Genomic DNA, 16,685 nt, shown 5'->3' on the forward strand with positions numbered 1-16,685 from the left:
AGCGAAGAGTTAAGGCTTCCCACTAATCCCATTTTAGCCTCCACTCGCGCCCAGGTGCTCAGAGTCTCAGCCCCTGGGGCAGAGTCAAACTGGTCTAGGGAAACACCCAACTAACAGTCCCAGAGAGGACACATCTTATTTGTGCTTAAACCTCCCTTTCATACCTAGCCAGAACCCTAAAGTCGGTGGAGAGACTGGGCCCAGCAAGATCCCTCCTCTCCCTTACTCTGGTTCCCAAAGCCTGCGAGTGCCTCCGGACCCTACCGGAGGCGGGGTAGGGAAAAGCCTGGCGGCAGCAGGCTAACAGAGAGGGAATCCCTCTTCGCCTCCGGGGAGCGCCTCGGGGCTGAGCGCAAGGCGGGCGTTCCTGGCCCGCTTTCTCAGTCAGCCCTGGGTCCTCCCTGGCTCCTCCCTCTGCCCTGACCCCCGGAGGGAGGGGAGGGCGGGGCAGGTGGGTGTGAAGCAGAGACCAGGGGTGAAGAGGAAGGCGGGGGAGGGACGAGTCTCAGCTAGGTGTGGGCGGTGTCCCGCCCTCTCGGAGTCGGCTCGGGGCTCCTCGGGGGCTCTCGCTCTCTAGCGGCGGGGGACTGGAGCTTGATCTGTTGCTGTCCTTGGTAGCACTCAATCCTCTTAGCTTTGCAGCCCCGACCCCACCCCACCCTAGCCTTCAATCACCCACATTAAGAGCTGAAAACTAGGAGGAAAAGAAGAGGAACGCCGCCGTGGCAGCAGCCGCTGGTGGCCGCTCGAACCCCGATGTATGCGGGGAGGGCAGAAGGGAGGAGGAAGCGAGAGGAGGGTAGGGTTTGTGGGTCCGTGTGTGTATATGTGTGTGTGCGACTGTGTGTGTGCGCGTGCTAGCCAGCGTCTGTGACTGGAGCCCGCTGCTTTCCAAGCTCTCCCTGTCTCTCCTACGGCTGCCTTTGGATCCAACCTCAACACACACACACACACACACATACATTACATGCATACACACACACACACACACACACACACACACACACACACACACACACACACACACCCCAACCGCCACCAACTAACCACCCCCACCAGCTGCAGCAGCAACAGCCTCCGCCGCCGCCGCCTTGTCACATGCAGCCAGCCGAAGGGAGATTTAACAGCAAGGGTTGGCGGTGCCTCTGCTTTCCCTCCTTCTGCAAGTCGATCCTAGCCAAGCAACGGCGCTGATTTGTTTTTATTTAATTTGTCTTCTTTCTTTTCTGGGAGGCTGGGATGGTGGTGGTAGGGAGTACGGACACTAGATAAAGGGGGCGATGAAGATTATTGTTCTTTTTAAGGATGTCTTCCTCCTCCTGCCTCCCCCTGCTGCCTCTCCATTGAGCCTTCCTACAAGAGAAGATGAACCAGACTCAGAGATGTAGAGAGCAAAAAACAACACGAGCTCCATCCAGCTAGGAGGACCCTCCTCTCCGTAGAGGGGAGGGGGATTTCCAGCGACACATCATTGGTGAAGGGAATCGCAGAGTGAGCAGCCCCCTGAGAGAGGGGGGAATCCCACAGCCCTTTGTGGTGCACAAGCCAGTGCTGACTGCTGAACGTGGTCTGTTTAAGCAAGGTAAGTGGCTGGGGCATTTCTGCTCCCCTGTGGGGTCTTCCTTTCCAAATGAATCATCGCATCAGGCTAGCCTGACTTGAGTTGCGAAAGGGGGTGGAAACTGCCATATGGCGCCGAGTGGACTTACACACACAAAGCTGACTTAAGGCATCATCTAAATGTATGGAGCTCTCATGCCATAGAAGGAGGCACCGAAGAATGTTAGCCACCTAAGCGCTTCTGGAAGAGCCCCCTTGAGAAGGGGTGGGTAATGTTATTTTGCAGGCTGGTTGCTCTTGACGAGTTAGGTAGATTTGTTCTGAAATGTCTATCTCTTTCTCTATGTCTATTTCTGTCTCTACCTCCCTGTCTTTTACTCTGTCCTGCTGGGACAGGATTTAAGGATTGTAATATGATTGATGTATTTAGCAGTCCTCAGAATACGTTTGATTTCTTCCAAGCTAACCGGAGTTGTTGGGGTTCCAGTTTTGTAGCACGGTTCCTGAGTGTGCGATGTTTCTCAAAGGAAAACGCTTCATAGCTGTTTCCAACACACTATGTCTAGGGGAATTGGGAATACAGTTTCCATGAATGATCCTAAAAGATAGCTACCATTTGACTTAATCGTCTGTTTCTAATGCTCTAAGATCTTTTCCAGAGTAGTATTGCTATCATAAATTTTCTTTCTTTAAAAAAAGTGTAGTTAATGTGACACACTGTAAGTAAAAAAAATTATAATTGTGTATACAAAACACATATAAACAGACTGGTGTTAAATGCATACATTCTACAAATACTAATGGTACTGTTATTGAGATAAAAATAGATTTATTTGTATATCCATACATTTACACAAGTAAAATTAAGCATACACAAATTTACTTTGAGTTCACTTTAGAAAGGCTCTAATTTCATTCAACTTATGTAATGCTAAACATATTCTTAAATGCACTTGCACATTGTACTTTCTTATCTAGTTAATATTTTGTTGATAAGCCAATTTTAAGTATACAGCTATGTAAAATAGGTACCTAGGATAAATGTTTTTAAGATGTGGCACTAGTGGATGGATCAGATTTTGTAGCAATTAAAAACTAGTCAAGATATTGCATACTCAAAGACACCTAAAGATGTTAGCCATACAAAGCAAAATAACTAACTGAGATTTTGAGAATAGGAAAATAACTTCATATTTGGAGAAAATTGAGGAAACCCTTCTATTCATAAAGCTTTGTTTTCTCTCTATATATATCTGATATGATATTTAGACATAAATACAAAGTTTTCTAAACTTTTCTTGGCCATACAAGCAAAAGTCTACAGGGGGAAAAAAGACAAACTCTGAGTTTTCAAATTAACCAAGATATAAAATTTTAATTTTAATATATTACTGTATATTATTTCCTTTTGCATGTGTCTGTTTTATTTCTAAGAGTGCTACTGAATGATTCTATCATTTGTGTTACATAAGGCACCTGGGAAGTGAATGTACTGCTCACTTAATGTAGATGCATTAACTTTCTCAAACTATTTGGTTCTATTAAGTAAAAAAACTTTTCTAAATGGAGCCTACTAACTTGAAAGAGTTAATGAACCTTCAAAAAGTAGAGCATAAATAAACTACGAATTTATTGTAGCTGCATTCATTTTCTCGGAGTTTTGGTGTTCAATAAATAAGTGATAGTCATATAAAAGTATTCTGTGGACTTAAAAGAGTTAAGGTACCTCCAAAAAATAAACAGAATACTCTCTTCCTCTCTGATAGTACACTGGACTCTAATAGTACACTGAATAGTCATAATGATTCAAATTGTGTATGATGTACTTCTCTTCCTTTACTTTCAATGACCATTTACTCATACTTTTAGATAAAGGAGGAAATCAGTAGTTCTTTTTGCCTTCTGCTTCCTTTCACCCTTCCTCTAAAGCTCTTTGGCTCTCCTTATCAAAAGAAGAAAAAAATCTGCAATTTTTACTTTTAGATTTTGGATTTGGTATCTTTCTTCCTCTAGCCTGGTCTTGTCCTTTCTCTATCTCTTTTAAATACACACAGATCTATTAATGGGTTTGCTGTCATTACCATCCTCACTTTGTTCTCACCACCACCAGCATCACCTACTTCACTTTCCAAGTGTGCAGACATACCTACAAAAAATACTAACACACAATTAGAAGAAATTATTATTTTATTCATACTTTGCATATACATTCTAGGGAATTTTGATGGGTGTTTTATAAACATCTACCTTTCCCACCTAATTTGTAGTGTAATAAAAAGAAGTGAGACAGCTAGAAAAATGACAGAAGTAACAGGATGCTAGTTCTGCCACAGTTCTAGTATCCATTTTTATCTCTGTCCACATCTTCCAAATTCATGTCATGTATATTAGCATGAACCAATTTGTGGACCATCTTTACTTATTAAGCATTTTAAGAATATATTTTATGAATTTTTTGCTTGACTTTTTTAAAATGCTTTTTTGAAATGCTAGTGGGACCAGTAGTCTTTCACTTTGTTGAGTTTATGTTTAGAGGAGTACAATTTAATGACAAACTCTCAGAACATATAATCCCCTTTGGGATACATTTTCCTTATCTACACTAATTTTTTTTGAAAATAAAATATAAGGAGGTAATCATCTTTTAAGATTGTTAGAGATCAGGGACAGCTAAGTGGTGTAGTAGATAAAGCACTGACCCTGGATTCAGGAGGACCTGAGTTCAAATCTGGCCTCAGACACCTGACACTAGCTATGTGATCCTGGGCCTAGCTATGTGCCCCATGAAAAAACAAAAACAAAAACCAAAAACAGAAAAAAAAAGATTGTTAGAGATCAGATCCTAGAGAACATCCTCCAAGTTATGGTTGTCTTAGTATAAAGTTTCAAAGTGGCTTTATGTACTTTAATAGAAATATTTTTGTTCATTAGAAAAAATCCATTTGTTTTGGACATGTGGTATGGTTGACTGTGGAGATTTGGCAATGATTCTTAACTGAAAATTTTCATAAAATTATAGTGCTTTTGTCATTTTCATAAGTTTCAAAGAAAAAAGATGAAGCTGACATAAATGTTATATGTGCTGTGTGAAAGTAAATAGCAAACTGAGTTTTGGACAACATCTCATTGCACCCATTCCTGAAGCAGAAAAAACTTAGAATTTTAATTATAAAGCAACGTAGCCTTCTAGCTTAAATTGCATGCAATGCTTCTGAAAACCCTAACCCACCTTTATCATTACAGCCATTTCTGTTTCCTATCTTTTAAGTAGATCTCAGGTAAATTTTTTCTTCTTGTTTTATGTACACTTCAGTGTACAAACATAGACCTCCTGAATGTAGGGATGGGCTCTGTAAGATCAAAAGCCTTTCCAGTTCATGGGAAGTTTATTAATCAGACAAACACACACAGAGACACAGACACACACATGCACATTCAATAAGTGAGATAGAAATCTAGAGTTTTCCCCCTTTTCTAGTTTATGTCACAATAATCTTATCCTTATATAAGCCAAGGCATGATTTGTTGATGAATGGATTTAAAAGCAATATCCCTTTGTATTTGTTGAGTGCCTCTCTGTTCACTTGATTGATTTGACTAATTTATTCATGTCACTCTTCTGGAATATCAATCGTATGATTATCTTAGTGCCAATTATAAGTTTATAAATGTAGCACAAGGTTAGACTGATGGCTACAAAAGAGGTATAAGATAGTTCCAAGGCTAAAGGAATTTACAATTTGGAACATCTAGAAAAATTAGCAAATTAATGAATCATTGAATGTGTAATAAAAAAGCAGGTTTCCTTTGGTATGCAAAAATATACATAAGAAAATTTCAAATTTAAGTCATTTTCAAAGGAGTTACTGGATTCATTCTAAATTATGCTATCTGGATGTTAAATCAGAAGACGATGCTCAAATCCTTGCTCTGCCATTTATTCTCTATTTAACCTTAGGTAAGTTACCCTCTATGGTTCTTGGTTTCATCAATTGTAAAGTGAAAAATCTGGGCTAGATGACCTTTAATATGTCTTCCTGCTCTAAATTTATTATCTATTATCTTATGAGTTTCCAGAATCTGGGCAAAGAATATCTTACTTCCATCATTTGGGGGCCTATTGCTGTGTAAAAGAGTATTCAATTTTACCTAACATATGTATTTTATTGTGAGAACTAGCTAATACCTGACAATGACCAACACTTTGCCAAACTTGACACTGTTCTAATGAATGAAGGAATAAATAATTTATTTATTAAGTACTTACTATGTGAAAAAACAGTTTCTTAAATGCTGGGGATATAAATAGAAAAGTAAGACCAACCCTTCTCTCAAGAAATTCCCATTCTAATGGAAGGTTTTAGCTGCAAATCAGATGGAAAGGTCCCATGATCTTTAGCATGTGGTGGCAAAGTAGGTGTTTATGCCTCTCCTTTAATGTTATTTCTATCAATAAAGGAATAGGAAGTTGTACATAATAGATTTGCAGTTTCATGTAAAATCATCTTTTTCTATTTTATTATGTCATAGAAATGCTTGTTTCATTTCTTATTTTCATAATAATAATAATAATAATTTTATATTATATATAAATATAGGTGTATAAGTTTCTGATGTCAAACCATTTGACAGCGCCAAGTATTTTGATGAAAAAAATTATTTTCTGTGTCGTCATAAAACATTGAATTAAAACCCATGATACAGACATTTGCCATCAGTTTAAAATAATCAGACTATTAGTTTGGGAACAGAACTGTCAATAGAGGCCTAATGTATTAATCTTTAGCTTATTGTTAGATATTGGTAATCATCAGGATTTACTATGCAAAATAACAACAAGGACAATGACAATAGCTTGGATTTATGTAGTGATTTAAAAGTTTGCCTAGGGATAGTGTTTGAAAAGAAGCCAAGTAATAGGGAAAATTTAAACAAAAAGAAACAATCACTTGAGATGTAAATTAGAAATGCTAAGGTTGTCTGAGGCTAAAGAACAACAATTAGATTGCTAAAACATTAGAAATTTCTCTCTACAAAAGATATACTATGTAGAAGATAGATTTCATAAAGGTTAATATTTCTGCTACAACATCATAGATTGTCTTTTAATGCTTTTATTTTGTGAATTCTTTTAAATATAGTGAATCTCAATGTCTTAATATGGTTCACATTTGTAGGATTGTGCTATTCATGTTTTAACATCATTACTGAATTCACAAGTATCATTGAATTAAGCCCTCCAAAGGAAATATATCTTGGGATTTGGCAGTGCTGTAGCGGGTATCAACCTGCCCTCAAAGCCAAGAAAACCTGAGTTAAAGTTCCACATCTGACCCATAATTGCTGTATGTCCCTGAGCAAGTCATTTTTAAGTGCTTAAATCAACTCTCTAAGACTATTTAGTTATAGGTCATGATTTGCATTGGTAACGTCTGTTTCTTCATCTCTGTGAGTTTTCTGTACCATTGAAACCACAGGTCTAAACCATGTGCCCTTTTTGTTATAAAGTGGAGGTTATTCCTAAGAGCATGAGTTGAGGCAAAACCAACCAAAAAACTCTAAAACAAACTCATTAGTTTTTAAATCAAGAAAAAGTCCTATCATCCATTAACAAAGTTTCTCCTAAAAACTTATAACCTATTTTTGCCTATTCTTCAACATGTTATTTTTGTTTGTTTGGTTTTTGTTGTTTTTGTTTGTTTTTTTGCTTGTTTTTTTTTGTTTTTGTTTTTGTTTTTTTAGTGAGGCAACTGGGGTTAAGTGACTTGTCCAGGGTCACGCAGCTAGTAAGTGTTGTGTCTGAGGCCAGATTTGAACTCAGGTACGCCTGACTCCAGGACCGGTGCTCTATCCACTACACCATCTAGCTGCCCCTGTTTGTTTGTTTTTTGAGGCAATTGGGTTTAAGTGACTTGCCCAGGGTCATACAGCTAATAAGTATCAAATGTCTGAGGCTGCAACATGTTATTTTTTAATCAGAAAGTTAGTCTGACCTTATTTTCTGAGCAATCACAAACACCCAGCTCCTTTGGATGCATCTTGATCATTGCATATTTTATTTCATTTGTCTTCCAAATAGTGTGCCAAATATGATTGCAACATGTAAATTATAATTTCTACAGAAAGTAGTGTATAATTCTAGTTTAATGAACATATGCACATGTATGCAGACACATAGCAGACATAAATTTCATCTCCTTTGTTCCTCTCAGCCATTTTGTCAGTTCAGATTGATATGAAAATTTGAAAAGTCTTAGCAATCAGTCAACAAATATTTATTAAGCACCTATTTTGGGTGAGGCACTGTGCTAAGTGACAGATAGAAAGAAACACAAAACAAGGTTTCTGCCCTTGAGAAGCTTACATTCTGACACAGGAGACAACATGCAAACAACATTAAAATATTCTGAAAATAACAGCAGTTCCCAGTCTGCTTATTTAAATGGCCTTGTAGAACTATCAAAATTAAGACTGATTTACATTGGGAAGCATGGCTATGGAAGCTTTACATTTTGGTTATTTCCTGTATCTCCCACATAACAAATACAGCTTCTTTTAATCTTTTACATTTCTCATGTGCATATCCCTGGGAGCTTTGTTTTGGTGCCTTAGCAGACAAAAACCTTGCCAGTTCTACAATGTCAAGGTAAGATAGAAGCACCTAGAAAACAAAGCCCTGAAATGCATCTATGAAAGAGCTACAAATGATGGAGTGTTAGCAGACTTTGCTCTTGTTTTGCAAGTCTGGATATTTCAAGGCAAATGCGTCTAGTAGCTCTCATGCTGAATGTCTCTGGTTCATAAAATCAAAATTATTAATCATTCCATCATTAAATATTAATACCCATATGAAATAAGGCTCATTTTAAAATTGTAGTAGAAGTCTTTCTCCAAATCCTAATAGAAAAATGTCATCAGGCATTACAGAAAGAATGGAAATAGAAAGCTTAATAGAAAAAAATTATGTGTGTATGATATTTGGGGTATATACATTTATACACACATGTACATATGTATATGTATATGTGCATATATGTATTCTATATAGAGATAGAGTGTATGTGTGTATATGTATTATATATACATATATGTGTATATGTGTGTGTGTGTGTGTATATATATATATATATATATATATATATATATATATATATATATATATATATATATTTCTTGCACCCTGGTTTGGGGTTCAGCTTAAATTCAAGGAAATAGTGATTTTCCCCCAAATTAGCATTTTATACTGAGTTTGGAACCAAGCTGAAAACAAAACTTTGTGCCTAGAATGTTCTAATGTGGAGGGAAGCCAACCTAGAAGCATTTTTCATCATCTAGACTCCTCAAAAGCTTTTTGAAAAATTCCACTTGTTGACATGGGACAAGCTTCCCTTTTGTAAGGGGTAGACACTAGAGAACCCTACAAACAAAGAGCTCTGGAGAATTTGTTCCCCTCCACTTCTGTCCAATGCTAAACCTTTTAAAACACTTGTGTAGTTTATCTAATAGCATTAGATCAAAAGTCTCAATTAGATGCTAATAATTTTAATGAAAGTTATGTAGTTTCTGATTTTTCTAGTCTAGATGGGCTGGCTCTTAATTGTTCTATTTAGATAGTCTTTGAGGAATGCATCTGGAGCTGAAGCTATCATAGTCATAGGTAAATCAGAAGCAGGTGAACCCATGATGGTATCTCGGTGTATACATAAAATAATTAAAGAAAAAAATCCTGACTCTTTAAATTTAATTTTTCTATAACTAACACAAAGGCATTTGTAACTTGAATGCCAAACAATAATGAACCTAACATGGAATTTTGGTCAATTTCCATTGGCATTCACAGTTTTTCCCTATTCTGATCATGGCTATTATTTGTTGTTTTCTATACATATCCCCTTTATGCTGTCTTTCCCCTTCTATATTTGGGTTCCTGAGTTTTCCCCAGTCCTGAATTCCCCTTTGTGAACTTTAATCACACCTGATTGAAGTTGTAATTAGCTGGGGAAAACACAGTCTTGACCTGCATTTATTGCCTGTATTGCCTTGAATAAGTCTCTCTGAGCCTTATTTTTTTGACTTGCAAAATGAGGAGGCTAGATTTCATCATCTCTAAGGACATTTTTTGTAGGATTTACTGATTCCTCGATCCTTGCTCATGCTTCAGATATTCTATTTGTAGCAATCCTGTGTGTGTTTCATATGCCCCTCTGGATTATAAAATTTTTCAGGCCAAGCATCATATCTTTTTAATCTCTACCTTCTTCAGATTCAAGGAGAGTCTTAAACAAAAGAAGGCATTTAAGATTATGGAAATATAGGATCACAAATTTATATTTGTTAAATGATCTAATGAAAGAAATATCTTACTCTACTGTCTTCCCTTGTTTAAATCCCATCCAGCCTTTGAGGCCCGGCTTCAATGCTACCTCCTCCCTGAAATTTTCCCTGATGTCTTTTTTTAAAATATTTTTCATTGGTTATGCTTTTTTCCTACTCTGAATCCCAAGAGCACCATTTTGTGCGTTCCTTATGACACTTCTAATGTTCTGTCTTATTCTGTAATTGTGTGCTCCACTTGGATTACAGACTCCTGGAGTATCAGTAACATGCCTTCTGTGTCTTTCTATGCACTACAGGGGCTTCCAATTAGTAGGTACAGATGGTAGGGCTATCATAGTGCCATACTCAAGGTAGGAACCTAATAAATATGTGTAGAATTGCATTAATTATTGAGGATTGGTTTAGTTTGAGACCATAAAATTTTCAAATAAATTTCATATATTTATCTTTTATGATCATACATTTTGGTTATATTTTATCTTTCCCATCTTGGGCTTGACTCAATATTTTAAGCCATTTGCAACTAGTAGCATTAATATAGAGGACAAAGACCTAAACTTGTTCGTTTTTTAACAGTTTTAATGTCATAGAAAGAGTGATCATTTTTCCTTCCTTCCATAAGAAGTATACAAATAAAAATAGGCCTGATACATACCTTGAATGGACTAAAGATAGATTCTCTCTAAGTGGTAGCAGGATAAATTTTTTTCTTTCAAATTTTCCAGTCTTAATTTTATTTCTAAGTACTCAGAAATTCTTAAACAGTACAGAAATCTGGATTTTTTGGAAATGGACAAATGAGAGCATTGTGTTTTTCAGATAGGGGCAATTGTGCAATTTAGGGACAGGTATATTACGCAGGGACTAGAGCACTGTGCCTAGATTCAAGTAGACTTGCGTCTCATTTAATCTCAGACATTTATTAGTTGTGTGACGCTGGACCAGTCACTTAATCTCTGTTTGTCTCAATTTCCTCAATGGTAAAATGGGGATAATAATAGCATCTACCTCCCAGGATTATCATAAGGATCAAATGAGATGATATTTGTAAAGTGATTAGCATAATGCCTGACATAGTAGGTATTTAATAGATGCTTGTTTGCTTGCTTCATTCTTTCCCTCTTTCCTCCTTCCTTCCTTATTCTTCCCCTGAATTCTGACTCAAACACAATGAAATCCAAATACAGACCAGTACTAAAAGCTCAATTTACCTTGAAATTCTACTTTTATTATCAAATAACTCCATGGGCTTAGGAAATTGAAGGTGTACTTCAACATTGTCATCTGAAAGGCCATAAATTTTATATTTACAATGTTGATATTGACTGTGTAATATTAGAACATTTACATGTCTTCTTGGTAGATCTAGCATTCCATATGTCATCTTAATTTGTACATTTCTATGTTATAGGGTTGGTGAGTTCTTGCTAGTTATCAAGTAGTTTAATGGATTCTTATCAAATGCTGCCAAATTCTATTATTAATAGCAAATTTAACATATAAAGATTCAAGTCCTTCTGCAATCTCACACTGAGGTGACCCAGGGTTTTCTAATGTTATGTCAGCATAGCATAAGCTCTGACACATGTTTTCAAGCTAGAAAGACTTCGAATATGGACCTCATGACAGATTGTTACCCAAGAACTAGCTCAAATCAGAGCAGAGAGGCTAATCACCACAAGGTTGCCCAGTAGGTCATGAATTTTATGGCCACAGCAACTGATTAAACCAATTACTAACACACAGAAAGACTGTGATTTGCCTTGATGGAAGGAGGGTCCACAATAATGAGATCACAAATCTTTTAAAGTATTACAGAGGATTCATGGAATTTAACAGGTCATTCAATCCATCTGTCTTGTATTCTTGCCATTAATTATTTATCATCATTGAAGCTTCTGAGGATTTTACAGAACAGAAACACATGCTAGATTGGGAGTGGGGATGAGAAGAAATGGAGGAGAAGAAAGGAAGAATATTTATAAAGTGTCATGGGCAGATGGATCCTTAATAAATGTTACTTAACGATCTGGTTTTTGCTATATGAGGATGGGTAAATTGTTTGCAGTGGATGACTGCATAGTCATATGTATACTTGGGATTCTGATAATTCAGTAAAAAGAGTAGTTTAAAAAATTGAGGGAGGCAACATAATGTAGTATAATGATTACTGGATTTGGAATTAGAAAAACTGTATCAAATTCTGTCTCTACAACTTGATAGATTTCTTATTTTGGTCAAGCCATTTAACTACTTCAGGAATAAATTTCTTTATTTACTAAATGGCAAGATTAGATTAGACAATCCTTCAGGAGCTTTCCAGCACAAATGATCCTGTCTTATAGTCATTTGTTGAATTTAAATTATGTATAAAACACAGTTAGAGGTATTGATGGGGATAAAAAGATGAACATGATCCAATTGGCATGCTCAAGTAGCTTTTCATTGAATAGGGGACATAGGACACATGCACAAATGATGATAGCACATGATAAAGTCATGTAATATCCAAAGCAACTCAAAAGTTTGGAGGAGAAAAATATCACATCCACCTGAATGGATAAGGGCCTATATTTTAGAAGAAGCAGCATTTGAGCAGGATGAAATCTGGATGGGTATGATTTCAATAGGTAGAGATCTTGAGAGAGTAAAAGTCATAATCAAAGATAGGGAAGCAGAAAGGTATGGATCTTGTTCAGAGAATAGCCAGGTACCCAATTTGGGTCAACTTAAGTTCCATAAAAAGGAGGAATTTGATATAATGGTACAGAAGTTTGTTGCAGCCAAATTATAGTTGTCCCTGAGTATATAAGCTTAAGACATCTGGATTTATTTCACTGAATACTAGGAGTCATTAAATATTTTTGACCATGGGTTTACTGCAAACCCATACTCTGGATAGGGGGTAGAGAAGAATAATCAGGACAGGTCGGTCAATATTTTCCTTCAAGAGGGCTAGTGAATTTAGAGGACCCTATATTGGATTTATAGGTATAAATGAGGTAGCAATGGATCTTTACAATGGAAGGTAACAGATATGGGTTAGGAGTGCTAAATCATTTTGAGTATTTTTGAAAAATTTGCCACCATTACTCTACCAGAGTCTACAAGTGTTATTGCCAACCATTTCCTCTTACTCTCTTTTTTGGTGAAGTTAATAATGTCCTGGGTTCAATTTCTTTGTAGATGACTTCCAGAACTTTATTTCAAGTCTTAATCTTAATCATGAGTTTGGCATCATGAACTACCTGTCCAACCAGATTGTCCCATAAGCATATTGATTTTAAAATATCCAAAATGGAACTGACTATCCCTTGCCCAAGAAATTAGCTATCTTCCAATCTTACCTATTTCTGATGAGAATGACACCATCCCTCTCGTCACCTAGGTTCATAACCTCAAAATTATTTTTCACTCTTCCCTCTCCCTCATATGTCATTTCCAAGTAGTTTCCAAGACTTATAGATTTTACCTCCATAGCATCTCTTGTAGGTACTTTTTCCTTTCCAGATCACAAGGCATGAGCTAGTTCAGACCTGCATCATTTCTCACCTGGACTATCTTAAGAGGGTCTTAATTGGAACCTGTTTCCTTCTTTCTCTCCTCTCTCTAAGCTATCTTTCCCCCAAAATACAAAATAATCTTCATAAAGCAAAGTTTTCCCACATTACTCTCCTACTAAAGAAACTTCAATAACTACTTATTGCTGCTAGAATGAAATACAAACTGTTCGGTTTGGTATTTAAAGTCCTTCACAGCTTGGCTCCAGTCTTCTTTTTCAAGCTTATTCATATTAGTCTCCTTCACACAGTCTGCACTCCAGCTAAGCTGGCCTAGTTGCGGTTCCCTGAATTTAGCTTTGTCTCTTCTGCCTCCAAACCTTTGCACAGCTGTCTCCTGCAGCTGTAATGCACTCCTTCCACTTAGAATCCCCATAGTCCTTCAAAGCTCAGCGTATATTCTAGCTCTTATGAAAAATCAATCTTTCCTCATTTCTCCTAATTGGTCTCTCTCTCTCTGTCTCTCTGTCTCTGTCTCTGTCTCTCTCTCCTCTTCTCTCTTCTCCTCTTCTCTCCTCCTCTTCTCTCCTCCCTTGCCCTTCCCCCTCCTCTTTTCTCTTGTCTTTTCTCTTCTCTCTTCTCTCCTCTCTCTCTCCCTCACTTCCTTTCTAATTTACACTTTCTTATCTGTTTTCTCATTGTATCCCCAAATAGAATACAAGTTTCTTGAATGTAAACTCTGGTATTCTTTTTGTTTTTGTAACTCCAGGATCTAAGACAATACCTAGCACAAAAAAGGCTCTTGATGAATATTTGTTGTGTTCATTTGACAAAGAATGTGAGGTTCTAGATGATCTAAAGAGGTGGGTTTCTCTCCCTGCCCCCCCCCAACCACACTCTTTAGCCAATGTCCCAGCATTTCTGTCTCCCCTTTATGATGCTTGTGTTTTTCTTGCCTTGCTCCTTTGGTACAAATATTCCTAGGAATGGCTCTGGATTAATGTGATCAGAACTGTATATTAGGATATTTATTCTGCAAATGTTCTGAAGGATAGATTGAAGAGAGGTGCCAACATCGTAGAGACCTGCTAGGAGACTATGATAATAATCTGGGGAAGAGATAATGAATGTGCTGGTAAGGACATATTTGAAAAACCTTGTAAAGAATGAAATGATAGTATTTGATGACTGATTGATTAGATGTGTGGAATGAGGGAGAAGGAAAAGTAAAAGATGACTCCAATATTTTTGAGTTTGAGTAACTGAGGAGATAATAGTGACATTAACAAAATAGAGAAATCAGGAGGAAAGGGAGGTTTGGGGATAAAATGCTAGTTTTGGATTTAGATGTGTGCAGTTTGAAGTGTCAGGGGCACATCTTAGTGGGAACTCCATTTAAACAGTTTTTGTCAAGTAGGGAGGTTTGGAGCAAAGATATAAATTTGGGTATCATTTGGTTAGAGAATAAACGGTTGTATCAAAGATTGTGGCTTTAGCCATATGGTCAGAGGCAGTGTGGTAAAGTAAAAAATGATAATTTGGAGTGAGAAGATCTGCATTCAAATTGTAGCTCTGCTTCTTGCTTTCTGTGTGACCTTGGGTGAGTCACTTAAGCACCTCTCCAGGGCCCATCTGTAAAATGAAAGGGCTGGGGGCAGCTAGATGGCACAGTGGATAAAGCATCGGCCCTGGATTCAGGAGTACCTGAGTTCAAATCCAGCCTCAGACACTTAAAACTTACTAGCTGTGTGACCTTGGGCAAGTCATTTAACCCCAATTGCCTCACCAAAAAAAAAAATTCTTAAAATGAAAGAGCTGGACTAATGGTTCCGAAATCCCTGAGGCCCTAAGTCTATGATTGTATGACCATATTCTAGTTTTCAGAGCACAAGAAGAGTACAAGAACAGCCTCTTGGGTAATGCCTATATTTAGAGAGTGAAAGAAGAGTCATAAGTAGTCCTGGAGAACAGAGCAAGTAAAATATGATTCCATGTGACCTTATTAAGTCATTGATACAGGAGACAATTTAAGGAGAACTTCTATGATGTACCTGCTTTCAATCTCTATGCCATTCTTATGAGGGAGGTCTCATTGACCAACTGAGATATTAAAACACATCTGAAAAATAAATGCCAGGTAAAATGTGGCACAGCACTTTAAGAATAATTTTAGGATTGGGGTCTAATGGTGCACACCTGAGACTTGTGGATTGCTTGAGCTTCAGAATTCTGAGCTACAGTTGGCTAAGCTGATCAGGGGTTTGCACTAAATCTGACACCAATATGGTGAATCCCACTGAATGGGGAATCACTACGCTGCTAAAAGAAAGTGGTGAACTAACTAAGGCCAGAAATCAAGCAGGTAAAAGCTTCCACATAAGTCAGTACTGGGATTGCTACTATTAGTGGGCACTGTTCTTCTGGCATGGGTAAATTAGGGTGAATCAGTCCCTCCCACAAAAATAACATTATTAGGAATACCCGAGGTTAGAATGAGCTGAAGCTTGCACTGAATTCTAAGGACAACAAAAAGGATTTTAAAAAAGAAATATTGAGAAAAGTGGAAGAAAAAGAAATATTGAGGAAAAGATGGAGATCAAAGAAGAAATAGGCCTGCTGCTGTGGTTGAATGGGATAATCCTATCAAGCAATTCTGAAAAGACAGAAGTGTTCTGATCATATTTTGTTCACGTTTTTCTCTGTCAAGAAAAATGACTTTAAGCTTGTTAAGGCCAGAACAAAAAGAATTAATATGATATGATTTAAACGGACCATGAATAGTCTTCCTACCTCAAAATAACTCTCCCATTCTGATGGCACATTTCCTGATATTACATTGTTGGAACATTCCTTGGGTTAATCATCTCCCTCCTCCTCTAGTTATGGGATCATAGATTTAGATATAGAATGGACCTTCAAGGCTATCCTGCCCTACTTTCTCATTTAACCATTGAGGAAATTAAGGCCAAAAGTTATCAAGCAACTCACCCAGTATTACATTGGTAAGGTTCAGAGCCAAGAGTTGAACTCAGGTTGACTCCATATCTAGCCCTGTTTCTACTGGACCATACTGCCACAAAATACTCACAGCAATACTTCTCTTAATTGTTTCTCCTAATAAATTATTAATAGGATTGTTCTCTTCCACAGCAGGAGAAACTCTGCAAAACATGAAAGTTCTCTGCACTTGGGAATGGCACCCAAAGGGTAAATGAAGGAAGAAATTTTACTAAGGGCTGGCTCTCCCCACCCCCGTCCCACTCCCACTCCATAGGAATTGATAGTTAA

The 16,685-nt window shown here is 37.4% G+C and overlaps 1 protein-coding gene across 2 annotated transcripts in view; it reads left to right on the plus strand.

The window, feature by feature from the left end:
* The first annotated feature begins 610 nt into the window (after positions 1 to 610).
* The window catches only part of KCNB2 (potassium voltage-gated channel subfamily B member 2), a 480,892-nt gene continuing 464,817 nt past the window's right edge, over positions 611 to 16,685 (plus strand). The window contains exons 1-2 of one of the 2 annotated variants that reach the window (XM_043979423.1): positions 611 to 799; positions 1,305 to 1,582. The gene's annotated coding sequence lies outside the window, so the exon portion shown is untranslated. Of the gene's footprint in view, positions 1,583 to 16,685 lie in introns of both variants that reach the window. The other variant, XM_043979421.1, reaches the window with a different exon arrangement.

The sequence above is a fragment of the Dromiciops gliroides genome, chromosome 1, assembly GCF_019393635.1.
Source record: "Dromiciops gliroides isolate mDroGli1 chromosome 1, mDroGli1.pri, whole genome shotgun sequence".
NCBI lineage: Eukaryota > Metazoa > Chordata > Mammalia > Microbiotheria > Microbiotheriidae > Dromiciops > Dromiciops gliroides.